The 15115-nt window shown below is 40.2% G+C and overlaps 1 long non-coding RNA gene across 1 annotated transcript; it reads right to left on the bottom strand.

Annotated features, from left to right (window-relative positions):
• Nucleotides 1–2370: 2370 nt before the first annotated feature.
• LOC116056772 lies at nt 2371–14078 on the bottom strand. Its single transcript, XR_004106661.2, has 3 exons — nt 14066–14078; nt 13211–13214; nt 2371–2474 (listed from the first exon to the last, which is right to left on the bottom strand). It is a non-coding gene; the product is annotated as an uncharacterized LOC116056772 (long non-coding RNA).
• Nucleotides 14079–15115: the final 1037 nt, after the last annotated feature.

Genomic DNA, 15115 nt, shown 5'->3' with positions numbered 1-15115 from the left:
ACCCACACACACACACACACACACACACACACACACACACACACACACACACACACACACACACACACACACACACACCATGTTTACATTGGAAAATAACCTAAATAAAATAATGTGAAATCATCTACAAATCAAACATCAATTAAAGGGCCTAAATATTGCACAGAGATAATGTATGTGCATCAGATGATTATTTGTATGATGTGTAATGGAGAGTTAAAAGCTGTAAAGTAGAAGCACTTTAAATAGAAACATGCACGTCTTACAGATTTTTTTGATTGCTTTGGTACTATTATCACAACTCCAAACTCATCACACTTGTAACACAGCCAGTCTTTCATTCAAAACTCTCCATTATGCATTAATTTGGATTGTAAACATCTCTCACCTCACAATCATGATTCAAGTTTTGGTGAATCCATTAACAAACAATGCAAGATACATGTTTCAAATCGCCGTTAGAAGTGCTGAAAGTAATATGCTACAGTAGTGTAAAAGACGGATTACAGTTTTCACATTAGGTAATGCACTTACATTACCCAGCATTTACAGAATCTATCATTTCCATAATACCTATCCCATGTATAATCAGGTTGTGATCAATGAAGACATTTTCTACAGTCATTTGTCCAAATTGGTTTTTACAGTATTTACAGTAACTTCTCTGGCCTCTCTGTTGGGGCCCATGGCCACCACTCTGGCCTCTCTGTTGGGACCCATGGCCACCTCGCTGATGGATCCGTTGTCCACAAGCTCTTCCTATTCCTTGCTGACTATCCTGCTACATGTTGAAGAAAATTGGCAGTGCCCCCCACCATTAACTGTAATAGGGTGACCATTGTGGTTACCATTAGGTGAAATCAACTAGCAATAACGAGTATTCATTATGCGTGGGTACATGTAATTTAGATGTTCATACAAACACACATTTTATATAGCTGACAAACCAATTTAAAATGTATGGGTTTACCAAATGATTCAGTGATTAACCATTAAGAGCAGTTGGATTAAATGTTGGTGAAATGTATTTATGCAAATCAGAAGAGAAGCTTGAAGAAGATAAGAAGACCTTATGACTTTCTACTATTTGTCCAAGTGAAATTGTGGTGTCAGGTACTGACACTGGTAGGAAATCTTCTCCAATACAAAGATTTGTGGTAGTGGCAAAAGGTGATTGAAAAGAATTGGGGAGTAAAAACAAACAGAATCCCTTGATGCTTTCAAAGTGTCACAGATGTGTCAGAGAGGTCACAGTCACAAAGCCTTGAAAATAGAATCTGAGGAGAAAGTCAGATGCTTGTTGTAGGAGAAATGAGGGCCATGGAGGAAAGAAAAGTTGAAAATCTCTTTTTTTCTTCAGTGCTGGGCTGCATGTCTCAGTCTGTCTGAGGCTACTGCAGTTTTTCGCCTCGTTGACTCGTTAATGATGTGGTAAAGACACGTATGAAACCAGTTAGATGAACTCTGTGAGGCAGAAACACAGCATCATCTGCAGCGAAGAAACATTAGTATCATGTTTGCATGTTATGAAGAGACAGGAGGCTCACGTTAATCTTGTTTGCCGCATGATTGAAACATTAGTTTCTCGTCTGTTAAAACACAGCTGCGATTGGTTTTCTCCTCCCATAACACTGACAGGAGGATACAAAGAGGGACTTTAATAGAAGAGTCTATGGCAATGATCTGTACACTTATCATGTATCTGTTTATCTGTCTGTCCCTCACCATATCTCAGAGACAACTCATGTCTGTACCTGACAAACTATGTCTTTGGTGCCACTAATTGCATTTGGATAAAATGTACGATGCACTCATTTGACTGTTTGAGTGTCCGTCCATTGTGCACAAAAGAAACGGTATGATGGTAATGTGCTTCAATCATCTTGGTTTGTACGAAGTGTCCTCTGAAAACATAAAGACCATCATAGAGGGGTGACGTGCAATTAATCGTACAAATGTGGATAATGACGTACATTTTCGTACAATCTTTTCTAAAAGGAATTAATAGTGTTACACTGGCATATACACACAAAATGTGATGGAGGTAGTTTTGTGAATAACGAGCAAAGAAAGCTTGAGAGGGAAGTTTACACCCTGCGTGTACACATCTACATGCCTGGCCTGGCACATAACCTACCGTAAAAATGTTATGTTTTTTCACTTTTTTTTTTTTTTTAACAGCTTTAACAACAGAATGTAACGTGTTATTTACTACTGGTAGGTGGATTCTATAAGCTTTGGATAGAGCCAGGCTAGAGGTTTCCCCATGGTTTCCAGTCTTTATGCTAAGCTAACTGGCTGCTATAGTTGGCTTCATATTTACCATACAGACAGAAGCAAAAAGCATATTTCCTAACTACACATTTAAAGGTAGGGTGGTAATGTTGGCCAAAGTTAGCATCTCCTCGGGGCTCCGTCTAACCCCTCCTCCTGCCCTCGGGGCTCCGCCCACACACAGACGTGCACGAGCACTTCTGCGTTGCTGCTACAGTGCAGAGAAAGGAGCGCAGTTTTACTTCATGTCTCATTCACTGTAAGCAAACAGCTAATATCATACCAAATGTTTAAAACAAACATAACTAGCAATGTGGTGACGACGTGCCTTGAGCTCAGGTTCATACACGGGAGGGGTAGAGTACGCGCAGCGGGGCAAGGAGGCATTTCATTTGTTCTGTCCAAGCTGACCGCGAGGCAGTGATTGGTGGGCGTTTTTACAGGATTACAGCAGCTACAAATGACAGATCTTTTTCGCTCTTTTTTCAGAATCCATAAGTTAGTTATTGCTGTTGGGGTGTAAAGACCATTTCAAATTATATATTAAAAAGTGTATATTGGAAATAGTTACCAACCATGCATGTACAATTTGCTAGTAATAGTAGTAGGGGTGGTAGTAGTAGTACCATGGCAGTAGAGGTAAGTAGTAGTAGAAGTTTCATAGTCACAATAGTAGCAGTAATGATGCGGTATAAGCAGTTGTTATTGAAGTAATACAAACAGTGTTAGTAGTAGTTGCAACAGGAGAAGCAGTGCAGTAGACACACTACCTGTACCGGAGCTATGATGTTGTAGTTGTCTCTGTAGTAAAAGCTAGTTGAAGAAACAGTAGTATTGGATGCAGTAGTAACAGCAATACAGTAGAACAGTGGCAGTGACATCAGCAGTATTCAGCACTGAAGCAGTCAAATTATGATTTCAAACCTTTAATTAAATCACACTGTTATCTGTCCTGCTATGTTAACAAACAAGATTAACAGCTGCATGTAAGCATTGCACTTGCTTTAAAACAGAGCTTTTCCTTATTCAGTAGGTGCACCAGACATAAAACAGGCAAACTGCAAGGAAACTGGGACAAACATAAACCAAAATAATGTACCACAGTATTTATCATTAAGCTCGTTGGAGATGAGCCAGGTCTGCGCAGAATCGATCACCGGCGATCGCCGCCCAATGCATGCCGGGTAGATTTGTGTCCGACTTGATCCCGACTTGCTCTGACGTCATGCACACGTGGGCAACGATAACCTCACGAGATCACGGCAGCTGCAGGTTTGAGACCCAGGCAGCGCAGTTGCTTTTCACCGACTGCAAGACCCAGGCGGACCCAGGGCATGCTGGGAAATGCCGGCCTCTCAGCTGATCTAACAGCTGATTGGTTCAGAATTGACTCAACATGCTGACGTTTTATATAAACTTTCTTTTATTTTGAATTGGAGGGATTTTAACTGCTATTTGTCTGATTTAAAGGCTTATTCTGTACAGAACACATGTTGTGTGGCTGATAGTTACGTTTAGAAGTCAGAGAGACTAAATCTGATCAGATTACAGATCATCTACAGTCTGTTGTTAATTAAAATCAGCAACATATCGCATGTAGAGCATTGTGACAGCTACTCTGTCATAATTAAAACAACTGGAGACTGTGTACAAGCTGATATATGGGTCTGATAACATTTTATTAAATCGGAATCGGACCACAGTGTTTCTGTGACTTCCTGTTCAGCCTGAAGGCTGCTGGAAACGGCTGGAAACCGTCCAACTTGAGAGCGGATTTTTGTCACCGCCCCCGGCTGCTGCCGCCTGCTCTCATCAACTTTACAGGCGAGACGCAGTTCATCTCCAACGAGCCTATTTTCACTTGACCTCATATTTAAACTGTTATTGACTTTATTTAACCTTGTTTAACAACAGAGTAAGCCTATTGAGACCTGATCACGACAGCAGCATCATGGCAGGCATACAGATGCAGATGCAGTCATTAGCAGAAGGAGGAGGAGTCCAAAGACTCATACACATCCATTTCCCTTTCCCCACACATGGCCATGTAGACACATTATACACACACATATACACACTTACATTCTGAAAATTATATTGTTTATTTTTTGATAGCAATCATTCAATTCTGAAATGATATAATATTAGTAGATACATGGGGAAAAAAGCCTTAAACAGGCCAAGTCTAAATATGGGTAAAACATAGATGATGTCTTTTTTTTGTTTACTGTTTTACTGCTTTATTGTACTGATAGCCATGAGTGATGACTGCAGCTGACCCACAAAGAGTTAAAGATGATATTTTCAGTGGGTGGATGCAACTTTAACGTGATTTTTGTCTATGGCAATGTGTCTGGCCTTGTCTCTGTGTTATTTATTTTTTAATTTAATTTTACCATTTCACCCAGTAGAGCTGTTTCGAGGTTTTACACATACAAACAAGAACTGCATCCAGTAGTAATTAGAGCACCAATATTAATCAGACCTTGACTCCCTGACTCCCTACAGGTATACAAGATCTTCCCAGCCCCGTGGATGCTGTGTGGACTCCTTGAAGCCCAGCTGAGGCTCTGCAGCCACCGTAACTTCGAAGTCCCGCCCAAAAACCCGCCCGACCAATCGTGAGTCAATCACAGCTGTAAAACATGACGTTTCACCCTGTTTTTATAGCATCAAATAACTAATTAAAACCAAACTTATCGGAAAAATGAAAACTTGAACAAACATCAGCGGGATGAGAAACACTCTAAAATGACAAAAAACATCTTGGGGAAAAATGTATGATGTAATTTTTTTGTTTGGCCCATGTCCCAAAATAAAATGGGGGGGGGGACATAAACAGCAACTCACCACCAGGGGGCGAGAAAGATGTTTTTATGTGCATCAGATGATTATTTGTATGATGTGTATTAGAAAGTTTAAAACTGTAAAGACAAAGAACTTTATATAAAAACACACCCGTCTTATTTGCCTAATTTGCAAAGTGGATTTGGAACAGAGAAAAGTTTCCTATGACTCATAAGAAGACCTTATGGCTTCCTATTATTTGCCCTAGTGAAAGTATGGTGTCAGGTACTGACACTGGTAGGAAATCGTCTCCAATACAAGGAATTGTGATAGTGGCAAAAGGTGATAAATAAATAATTGGGGAGTAAAAACAAACACCAACCCCTGATAAGGACAATGCTGTACATAATGATGACATATGATGGAACTATCCTCCCAGAAAGTAAACCCCTTAATTAAGGATATCATAAATCACATAACTGGCCAGGAAAAATATCCCAGTGTGGTGTGGGAGAATTTACACGTGCGCGTTGAAGTCCCCCAGCAGAACTATGGAGTCCCCCACTGGAGCCCCATACAGGACTCCACTCAAGGTCTCCAAGAAGGCCGAATACTCCGAACTCTTGTTTGGTGCATACGCACAAACAACAGTCAGAGTTTTCCCCCCCACAACCCGCAGGCGTAGGGAGGCGACCCTCTCGTCCACCGGGGTAAACTCCAACGTAGCGGCGCTCAGCCGGGGGCTTGTGAGTATCCCCACACCCGCCCGGCGCCTCACACCCTGGGCAACTCCGGAGAAGAAAAGAGTCCAGCCCCTATCCAGGAGTATGGTTCCAGAACCGAGACTGTGTAGAGGTAAGCCCCACCAGATCTAACCGGTAGCGCTCCACCTCCCGCACCAGTTCCGGCTCCTTCCCCCACAGAGAGGTGACATTCCACGTCCCCAGAGCCAGCGTCTGCTGCCCGGGTCTGGTCCGTCGAGGCCCCTGACCTTCACTGCCACCCGTGTGGCAGCGCACCTGACCCCAGCGGTTCCTCCCACAGGTGGTGGGCCCATGGGATGGAGAGATGGATGCCACGTAGCTTTTTCGGGCTATGCCCGGCCGGGCTCCGTGGCAAACCCGGCCACCAGACGCTCGCTGACGAGCCCTCCATCTGGGCCTGGCTCCAGACCATAGACTGTATATATTAATGGACAGAGCATGTGTGACGTCACCCATTGGTTTGTGGAGATCACTTATCCGTCGTCGAGTTTGCGTTTATGGGCGCAGCCATCCTGGTTGCGGATGTGACGTTTTTAGACGAGAGGGCGGAGTGAGGGAGGAGCCATAGACTATTGGGCGGTGTCTGACTGTTTGTTTTTTTTGGAGTTGGCAACGCTGCTTACACTCTACGTTACCTTACACACGTTCACTGGCAATCTGGATGCAACTGCTGCTGAAAGTTAGCATACATAATTCGAGGTAAGATATAGCTTCGCTAGGTTTTAAATATATCTTTGTCCAATAGTTATATTACATATAAGATGAGTCACATTGTAAAGTAAATGTATCTGAAGTTACCATGTAAATTGTCTGTAACGTTAGCTAGCCACTGGTAAAACATGCTAACGTTAATTTTCTGCAAATCGAAGTTTACGTTGTCCTAATTTAAACGTAGTGTCAGCGAAATGCAAAACGGGGATTGTTAATGCTCATAATCAATAATCATTATCTAACGCTAAGTATTAGCAGATGTATAACAAAGTTTCTTAAAACGTTTGGTTAACTGTAACAACCATAATGCACTGATAATGTCTTGCTACTGTTTGCTCCATCAGTCTATGACTGCGGTCAAGCCAGCCGACACTCGGATCTCCGTGGTCAACTCAGCCGACACTAAACTTGTAATGCGCTCTTATTCCGGCACGCGTGGTAAATGCATTCAAACGGCCGAGATCGAGTAGCGAAGTTGGCGAGATGATACACATTGGACTACTTCCGGTTTTCAAAATAAGATGTTAATACAAAGTACATATAAAAACTAGTAATGGATTATATTCACCAGAAGTAAAATACATGTAACCTGTGTCTGTCCATTATACAAAACAAATGAGTGAATTGTGAAAGGAATGTATAGTTTGAGTTTACAAGAATACAACAATAATTCCAGACTGATTTATTTCAGGGGACACCTCTGACTACACCCATATTTAAAATCAGGCAATTAAACGGTATCAATTTGGGGATTTTTGGAAGCAAAGTCCCATACTTCTGCTGTAAAATGACTCAAAATATGAAACTGGAGGTGCTATAAAAAGACTTTGGTCCATAGTTCCAGGCAATGACTGACATATTTGAGTACAAGGCATCACTTAATATTGTCATACTGAAAATCAAACAATTTTACTGTATAATTTTGGAGATTTCTGGAAGCAAAGTCCCTTACAGCTGCTGTAAAATGACTAAAAAAATGAAACTGGAGGTGATATAAAAAGACTTTGGTCCATAGTTCCAGGGAATGACTGACATATTTGAGTACAGGGCATCACTTAGTACTGTCATACTGTAAATCAAACATTTTTACTGTATAATTTTGAAGATTTCTGGATGCAAAGTCCCATACTTCTGCTGTAAAATGACTCAAAATATGAATTTGGAGGTGCTATAAAAGGACTTTGGTCCATAGTTCCAGGGAATGACTGACATATTTGAGTACAGGGCATCACTTAATACTGTCATACTGTAAATCAAACATTTTTACTGTATAATTTTGGAGATTTCTGGAAGCAAAGTCCCATACTTCTGCTGTAAAGTGACTCAAAATATGAAACTGGAGGTGCTATAAAAAGACTTTGGTCCATAGTTCCAGGCAATGACTGACATATTTGAGTACAGGGCATCACTTAATACTGTCATACTTTAAATCAAACAATTTTACAGCAGAAGTATGGGACTTTGCTTCCAGAAATCTCCAAAATTATACAGTAAAATTGTTTGATTTTCAGTACGACAATATTAAGTGATTCCCTGTACTCAAATATGTCAGCCATTGCCTGGAATTATGGACCAAAGTCTTTTTATAGCACCTCCAAATTCATATTTTGAGTAATTTTACAGCAGAAGTATGGGACTTTGCTTCCAGAAATCTCCAAAATTATACAGTAAAATTGTTTGATTTTCAGTATGACAGTATTAAGTGATGCCCTGTACTCAAATATGTCAGTCATTGCCTGGAACTATGGACCAAAGTCTTTTTATAGCACCTCCAGTTTCATATTTTGAGTCATTTTACAGCAGAAGTATGGGACTTTGCTTCCAAAAATCCCCAAATTGATACCGTTTAATTGCCTGATTTTAAATATGGGTGTAGTCAGAGGTGTCCCCTGAAATAAATCAGTCTGGAATTATGTTGTACTCTTGTAAACTCAAACTATACATTCCTTTCACAATTCACTCATTTGTTTTGTATAATGGACAGACACAGGTTACATGTATTTTACTTCTGGTGAATATAATCCATTACTAGTTTTTATATGTACTTTGTATTAACATCTTATTTTGAAAACCGGAAGTAGTCCAATGTGTATCATCTCGCCAACTTCGCTACTCGATCTCGGCCGTTTGAATGCATTTACCACGCGTGCCGGAATAAGAGCGCATTACAAGTTACAATAGACTGTTGTTGATTCATCTGTATTCTCCCCCGATAATTAATGAAGTACAGTTACATGCTAGTGTGCATATATATTTAACTATGAGGGGCTCAAATGGAAATTGATGACTCTTTTTTTTCACAAATAGGAGTGTGGAGAGCCACGATGGCATGTGCACCCACCCAATACCTCAGAAGTAAGTGCATTTTCTCTGGCATCACCCAGAGATGCAGGTGGAGGGCTGTTAACAATCCGGGGAAGATCGACAAGGCTCGCAGGTTTTTTTTCTTTTTCCACTGTGCATTACAGACAACCAACAGACTGTCACACTATGCTCACTGTAATTGTAAAGGCAGCTTCTATTTCTTTACCCAGGCATTTGGACTTGACTGAACAGAGTGCTGCACAAGTGTTTTAAGCTGTATATGTTAAGCTATATTTTTATATTGTGGTTTGTAATGTCAACCATTTCTACTGTAATTAACAATGTGACACTAGTGATTCAACTACCCTTTTTTTCATATGCAGACATGTCTTACCTTGACCCACAGCAGTGTTTTATGTGTGGAATGTACACCGGATTGTAAAAGGTGAACTACATTATTTAATTCATCAATTTAACCCCTAACCCTAACATAATCTTAAAAATATTGCCAGTGTTGTTTGTGGTTTATGTAGTTTTTGTAGTTAATGCCCATTTCAATGTGAAATAAAGGTCTTTCTAAAGCTACATTTGTTTTTCTGAAGCAACTATAGGAACATACACAATATTGTAGTCATACAAGAAGACATTGGTAATTTGATAGAATTTGTAATTGATTAAAAGTGTCTATTTTGGCTTTAATCAACAAAAATGATTTCTCAAATGTTACCATATTTGAATGTTGACAAAGAAGGATCAGGGAAGTGTAGTTTGTGCTTTTCTTGTGTGTCTTTATGTACTTGTCAATTTTAATCACCATGAAAACACTTCACCAAAATCCTTTTAGATTAATTTATAGACATATTTATTTTGACATACATAGTCAAGTGTTTAGTAGGTAATTGAAAATGCACTAGGTGCTGTTTAATCTGTGTAAGGTTATTGCAAATTCATTATAACAAAAGTATTATCACAAATTGTTGGTTGATTGTGGTAGATGAGAGGCAGCTGGAACCCAGACTCCCACCCTCTAGACTCCACTCCTGCAATAAGAGACAGACAGAGAGAGGAGAGACAGACAGAGGGAGGGAGGAGAGACAGACAGAGAGAGGGAGAGAGGAGAGACAGAGAAGCTACCTAGGAGCAGCAGGCCTAACAGTAACACAAGAGGACACATCTATTACAGGACTCACATTTTAAACCTCTAAATACCAATGATGCTAAAGTGCTAAAAGTTGGTCTGTCCTTTCAGCAGAAGAAGCTGAACCGAAAATGATTTTCTGGCATCGTTATAATCAGAACACATTTGAGAACTTTGGATGTGGTCAATGCAATCTGTTTTCCACAACCAGATGAATGGCACCAAATACGCTGCGCTATACACCAGGTCTTCCCTCTGGCTCTGGTCATTCAGTTTTCAGTGTGGATACCTTTGTAAAGACAAACATGTAGTTAAGGCATGGTAGATCACAATGAATTATATTAATATATGAGCTTGTACATGAAGGCATGCTTCAGTTGAGGACATGCAGTATTAAGTAAACATACTCCTACATGTCAAATTTATCTTAGACAATGTGTATTGTACGCAACACTTACATTACTTACATTTTAGTAATAAACAGAATTTGTTAATATAGATTGTAACATGTATGTGACTCATCTTAAAACAGACTAATGTGCTGACAGAAGGTCTTCAAATAGATTAGCAGACACAACTACAGTAAGTGGAAGAAAGACCTCAGTGTAACAGCATCAACAACAGTGGTTAATAACTCCTGCAGCATGCTTGTTAGGTACATTAACAGTCTGAAATAATGTATTTAGATTTTTGAGAAAAGAATATTGAACCTGGTGCTTTATACAATACATTTGGCTGCAGAACTGAAGATTTTTCAAGATAGAACACTTATGTAACTTTACAATAATATATATATTTTTTCATGTGCGACATTTTATTGCAAAAACGGATATTCTGGCCTACTGCCCCGTCCGTCGACGCGCTCCAGAGAGGGTGACGGTGATGCTGTGTGGGTGTCTGTGCCTGTCCTTCGGGCGCCTCCGGGTAACGTTGCCCAACTCTCGGGCGGGGTACATATATTTCAGTATATTCAAGTAAAAGCATCTCCATCTCCGTGTCCCGTGCGAATGCCCCACACAAAACTCAGATGTGAGGGGGTACTTTCTAAATCACACGCGGTCCCAAAATGATTCTAATCCCGTACGAATAGGATTTATATGAATTCGCACTATAACGTTAGCTATATCAGGCTTTGACTTTAAGCTAACATTACCATTACATGCGCATCGATTAGCAATAACATCACATATGGTTAAAAACAGATTACCGGCGAGACCGTTGTGCATACCTACTGTATACGACTGTAACGTTAAATATATTAATTTTAATCCGCTTGTTATTAGTTAGCCCGCTAGCTTGGTTAGCAAGGTGCAATCTAGCTAGCTAACTGATATTCATTGGGATGCTAACGTTGGCTAACGAAAAACGGTATTAAAACAAAATGTAACGTTACTTACCGGAAAAACTGAACTGCCGACTCCTTTGAGTGTCTTGTCGTACAACCGAACGTTGAACAAGACATTATTAGGCGACCAACTGTCACAGTCACGAAGACGAAAGCTGGTCAACCCCCAAAGTGAAGTTTACATGCCATGGATAAGCTTTGCTAAACCTCTGTCATGATTGACAGGCCGCGAACTGTCAATCACATCATAGCCACGCCCTAAAACATCCCCCGCTTTATCGCCGATTTTAAAATCAACGAGACCATAATTCAAAAAATGAACATCATTCTGTGTTGCAGAAGACTTAAAACTAGCGATTGAGAATATAAACTCTTAATTGAAATGTTTACTGAGGTAATAAATCAAGTGAGAAGTGGGTCATTTCGCCATAGACTTCTATAGAAACGGACCTCCTTTTTGCAACCGCACGTGTCGCCCCCTGCTGGAATTCAGATAGAATGCAGGTTTAAGGCACTTCCGCATTTGCCGCATTTTGCTGAACCGGATGCGCTGTCCACTAATATATACAGTCTATGCTCCAGACGGGGGCCCCGGGCTTCCTCCGGGCAGGGTCACTCCATCTCTTCCTCGGTCACTCATAGGGTTTTTGAACCATTCTTTGTCTGGCCCCTCACCTGAGACCACTTTGCCTTGGGAGACCCTACCAGGAGCACAAAGCTCCAGACAACACAGCCCTCAGGTTCATAGGGACACACAAACCTCTCCACCACGATAAGGTGATGGTTCCCGGAGAGGCCTTACCAATAATACAGATCAGCAAAAAACACTGGATATATAAAGTCCCTTGGGGGATATTGCCATAATCACAATATAATACTCAAAACAGCTAATTCTGCTTCAAGAAATCAAAACAATTTGAAAAACACTGAACACTCATCTCTTCAAAAGAAATGTGTCCTCACCATCAAATCACATTATTCCTCTCCCATGTCTTCTGCTTTAGCTTGGCCAGAAAGTATGGAAGCTGCAGTCCCACGGCACATTGGTCCCATGACATATAGACCAATTTAATGATCTTTTTATGATATCTCATCTCTCTGAACAGCTGAGGGAGAAAATATAGCTTTGCAAGATGAAAAAGGACAAAGAAATATCTTCTCCAGTCATCTTAAGTAGTTCATTTGCAAGTGAGGAGGATGAGAATGTCTTTTTCTTTATCTTCTACCCCTATACTACTACTGCTGCTAGTACTACTACTACTACTACTACTACTACTACTACTAATAATAATAATAATAATCTATTCATATAGCACATTTCGTATCAATGTTACAAAGTGCTCCACAAGTAAAAAGAAATAACAACAACCAAGTAATAGCGAGTGAGTTTGAGTAAAAACATCAGATAGCACAAGCAACAACAACAAGTCAATCACACAGTAAGAATACATAAAGAGAAATAAAGATACACTTGACCATATTAAAAAAAGATCACAGGATAAAAAGCTGTGTTATAAACAAACGTTTTCAGAAGAGGCTTAAAAGCAGACACAGAGCTAGCTAAACCTTAGCTGTTCAGGCTGGCGATGCTAATGGCTTGGAAGTTTTGATGAAGGTAAAGTTAAGGTGCCATTGAGGACCTTGGGTTACCAACCAGGTACATCTATACAGTATGGGGTTCAAAGCTCACTAATACTGTGTAAGACAGAGTAAGACCATGATCTAAAAGTAACTGGGAGCAAATGTATGGCAGCTAAAATAGGAGTCATATGTCCGTACTTCTCTCATCCTGTTAAAAGCCGTGCATCCATTTGTACCAGTTGTGAATGATGTATGCTACTTTGGCTGAGACTCGAATGTAATGCATTGCAATAATCTAAATGAGACAAGACTAGTGAATTTAATATTTTCACTAGGGAACCTTTAGAAAGGAATGATCTTGAAGATTTCTCAGTTGAAGAAAGAGATTTTATAATCTCTTTTCACTGAAAGTCAAGTCTTCAGAATTAACGTAAGCTGATAAGCTTCCAAGTTTATTCTGAAGTAGAAGTTTGTCTTTGGGAGGACCAAATGAAAGAATCTCCATCTTGTCCTCATCATGCATTCAACAGTGAATATCAATTGGCAGGTCAAAGGGGAACTAAATGCAGGCAGGGTGTGATGTGTTGAGACTTAATGATGTTGGCAAAAGGTAGCATATAAACAGATAAAAGTAAAAAGTACTGTGCTTGTCTGTCATATTTGATCCCATGGGGCCAGATGCATCAAAACTAACTAAAACTGTGTGTACACACACAGACAGAAATATGCATATGCATTCTTTTTGTCATATTTATAAAGCCACACTTGAACCAGTTTCAGTTTTATAAATCTCAATCATTGTGGAACTGGGCACACTTGCAATCCTCATTTCCACTCCCACAGGTAGCCATAAATGGATTTAGAAATGCCCTTAAACATCTGTTTTCATTTTAGTACTTGTGTCTCCTCCACCTCTCATTAGACCTGTCAATGGCCAATACGGCAAAGAAAGTGCAGTTTCACCCACTGTCACTTCAGCGAGGTTCTCCAATGGTAGCTGTCATTACGCACAGCTGTGGCTATTTGTAGCGTGCATACCAGTTAATAATCATATTTCTGCAAAACATTGCTGCAGTAAATTATTATTATTAAACCTCAGAGAGATGATCAATGATTTCTTTATAGCGCTCATGTTGAAACAGACTGTACAAAGTGCTTCACAAGTCCGAACAAATTAAACGATCATTAGGGTGATGATGGCTCAAATATAAATAAAAAAGATGAAAATTATTACTTATGAATAATTTAAAATGAAGTTTATAAATGTGCCTTTGACATTTTACAGAATGCGTTATAGCCTGCAAACATATAATAACACATAACAACAACAATAATAATAGGAATTCTGACTCAGAATTCTGAGATTAAAGTCATAATTCTGACTTCATTCTCAAAATTCTGACTTTAAACTCAGAACTCAAATACATTTTTCACATGTGGCCCTAATCGTCTTCTGTACATGTGTGGGAAAAGGTGTATGCCTTATATATCGTCCCAGTTGTTTAGATGCTGTGGTCTCTGACTTTTTTACTCTCGTGTGGTCATATTTCAAGCCGTTTTCGCTCCCAGCTCGTCACATACTGACGCTTGTTCAGTGGCCCTCTGCATCAGATACCGACACACAAGGCACCCTTTACCATCTGTATGGGACGCACTGGACAGAGCAACTGCTTGACCGTGGTGCTGTAAGATGAAGTACTACAGTATGAAGAGCAACAATGGTAGGGAGTAGTATTAAAGACCGGAACTAGGTAGCAGGTAGGTTGGGGTGGTAGATGAGTCAAACAACACAGGACTTTCACCCTGGGGACTGGGGTTATGGGTCCCGTTCATGTCCCGTGTGTCACTTAAACATACATCTTTTCCTAACCCTAACTAAGTGGTTTTACCTGCATGTTGAAAAATTATGCCAAAGAGATATCCCAGAGTGTTAAAAAAGTGACGCCAAACATCAGTATTTGAGGAGTAGTAGTATAGTAATAGCTGTGAGTGAGAATGTGTGTGTGTGTGTGTGTGTGTGTGTGTGTGTGGGTGTGGGTGTGTGCGTGGCCTATATATAGAATGTGCCCATTCAGTAAAAGAGCTTGATCAGAATGGGTTGTGAAGGTGTTGAGCATGACACACACTTTCCCCCACAGGACCATCCCTTGTGTTTTGCTAAAGCCTTGTCTGCCTGAATCCAAGTCTGACGCCCCTTCTGACAAAAATTAT

The sequence above is a fragment of the Sander lucioperca genome, chromosome 3, assembly GCF_008315115.2.
Source record: "Sander lucioperca isolate FBNREF2018 chromosome 3, SLUC_FBN_1.2, whole genome shotgun sequence".
Lineage (NCBI taxonomy): Eukaryota > Metazoa > Chordata > Actinopteri > Perciformes > Percidae > Sander > Sander lucioperca.
This window is presented reverse-complemented; position numbering and strand designations above follow the sequence as displayed.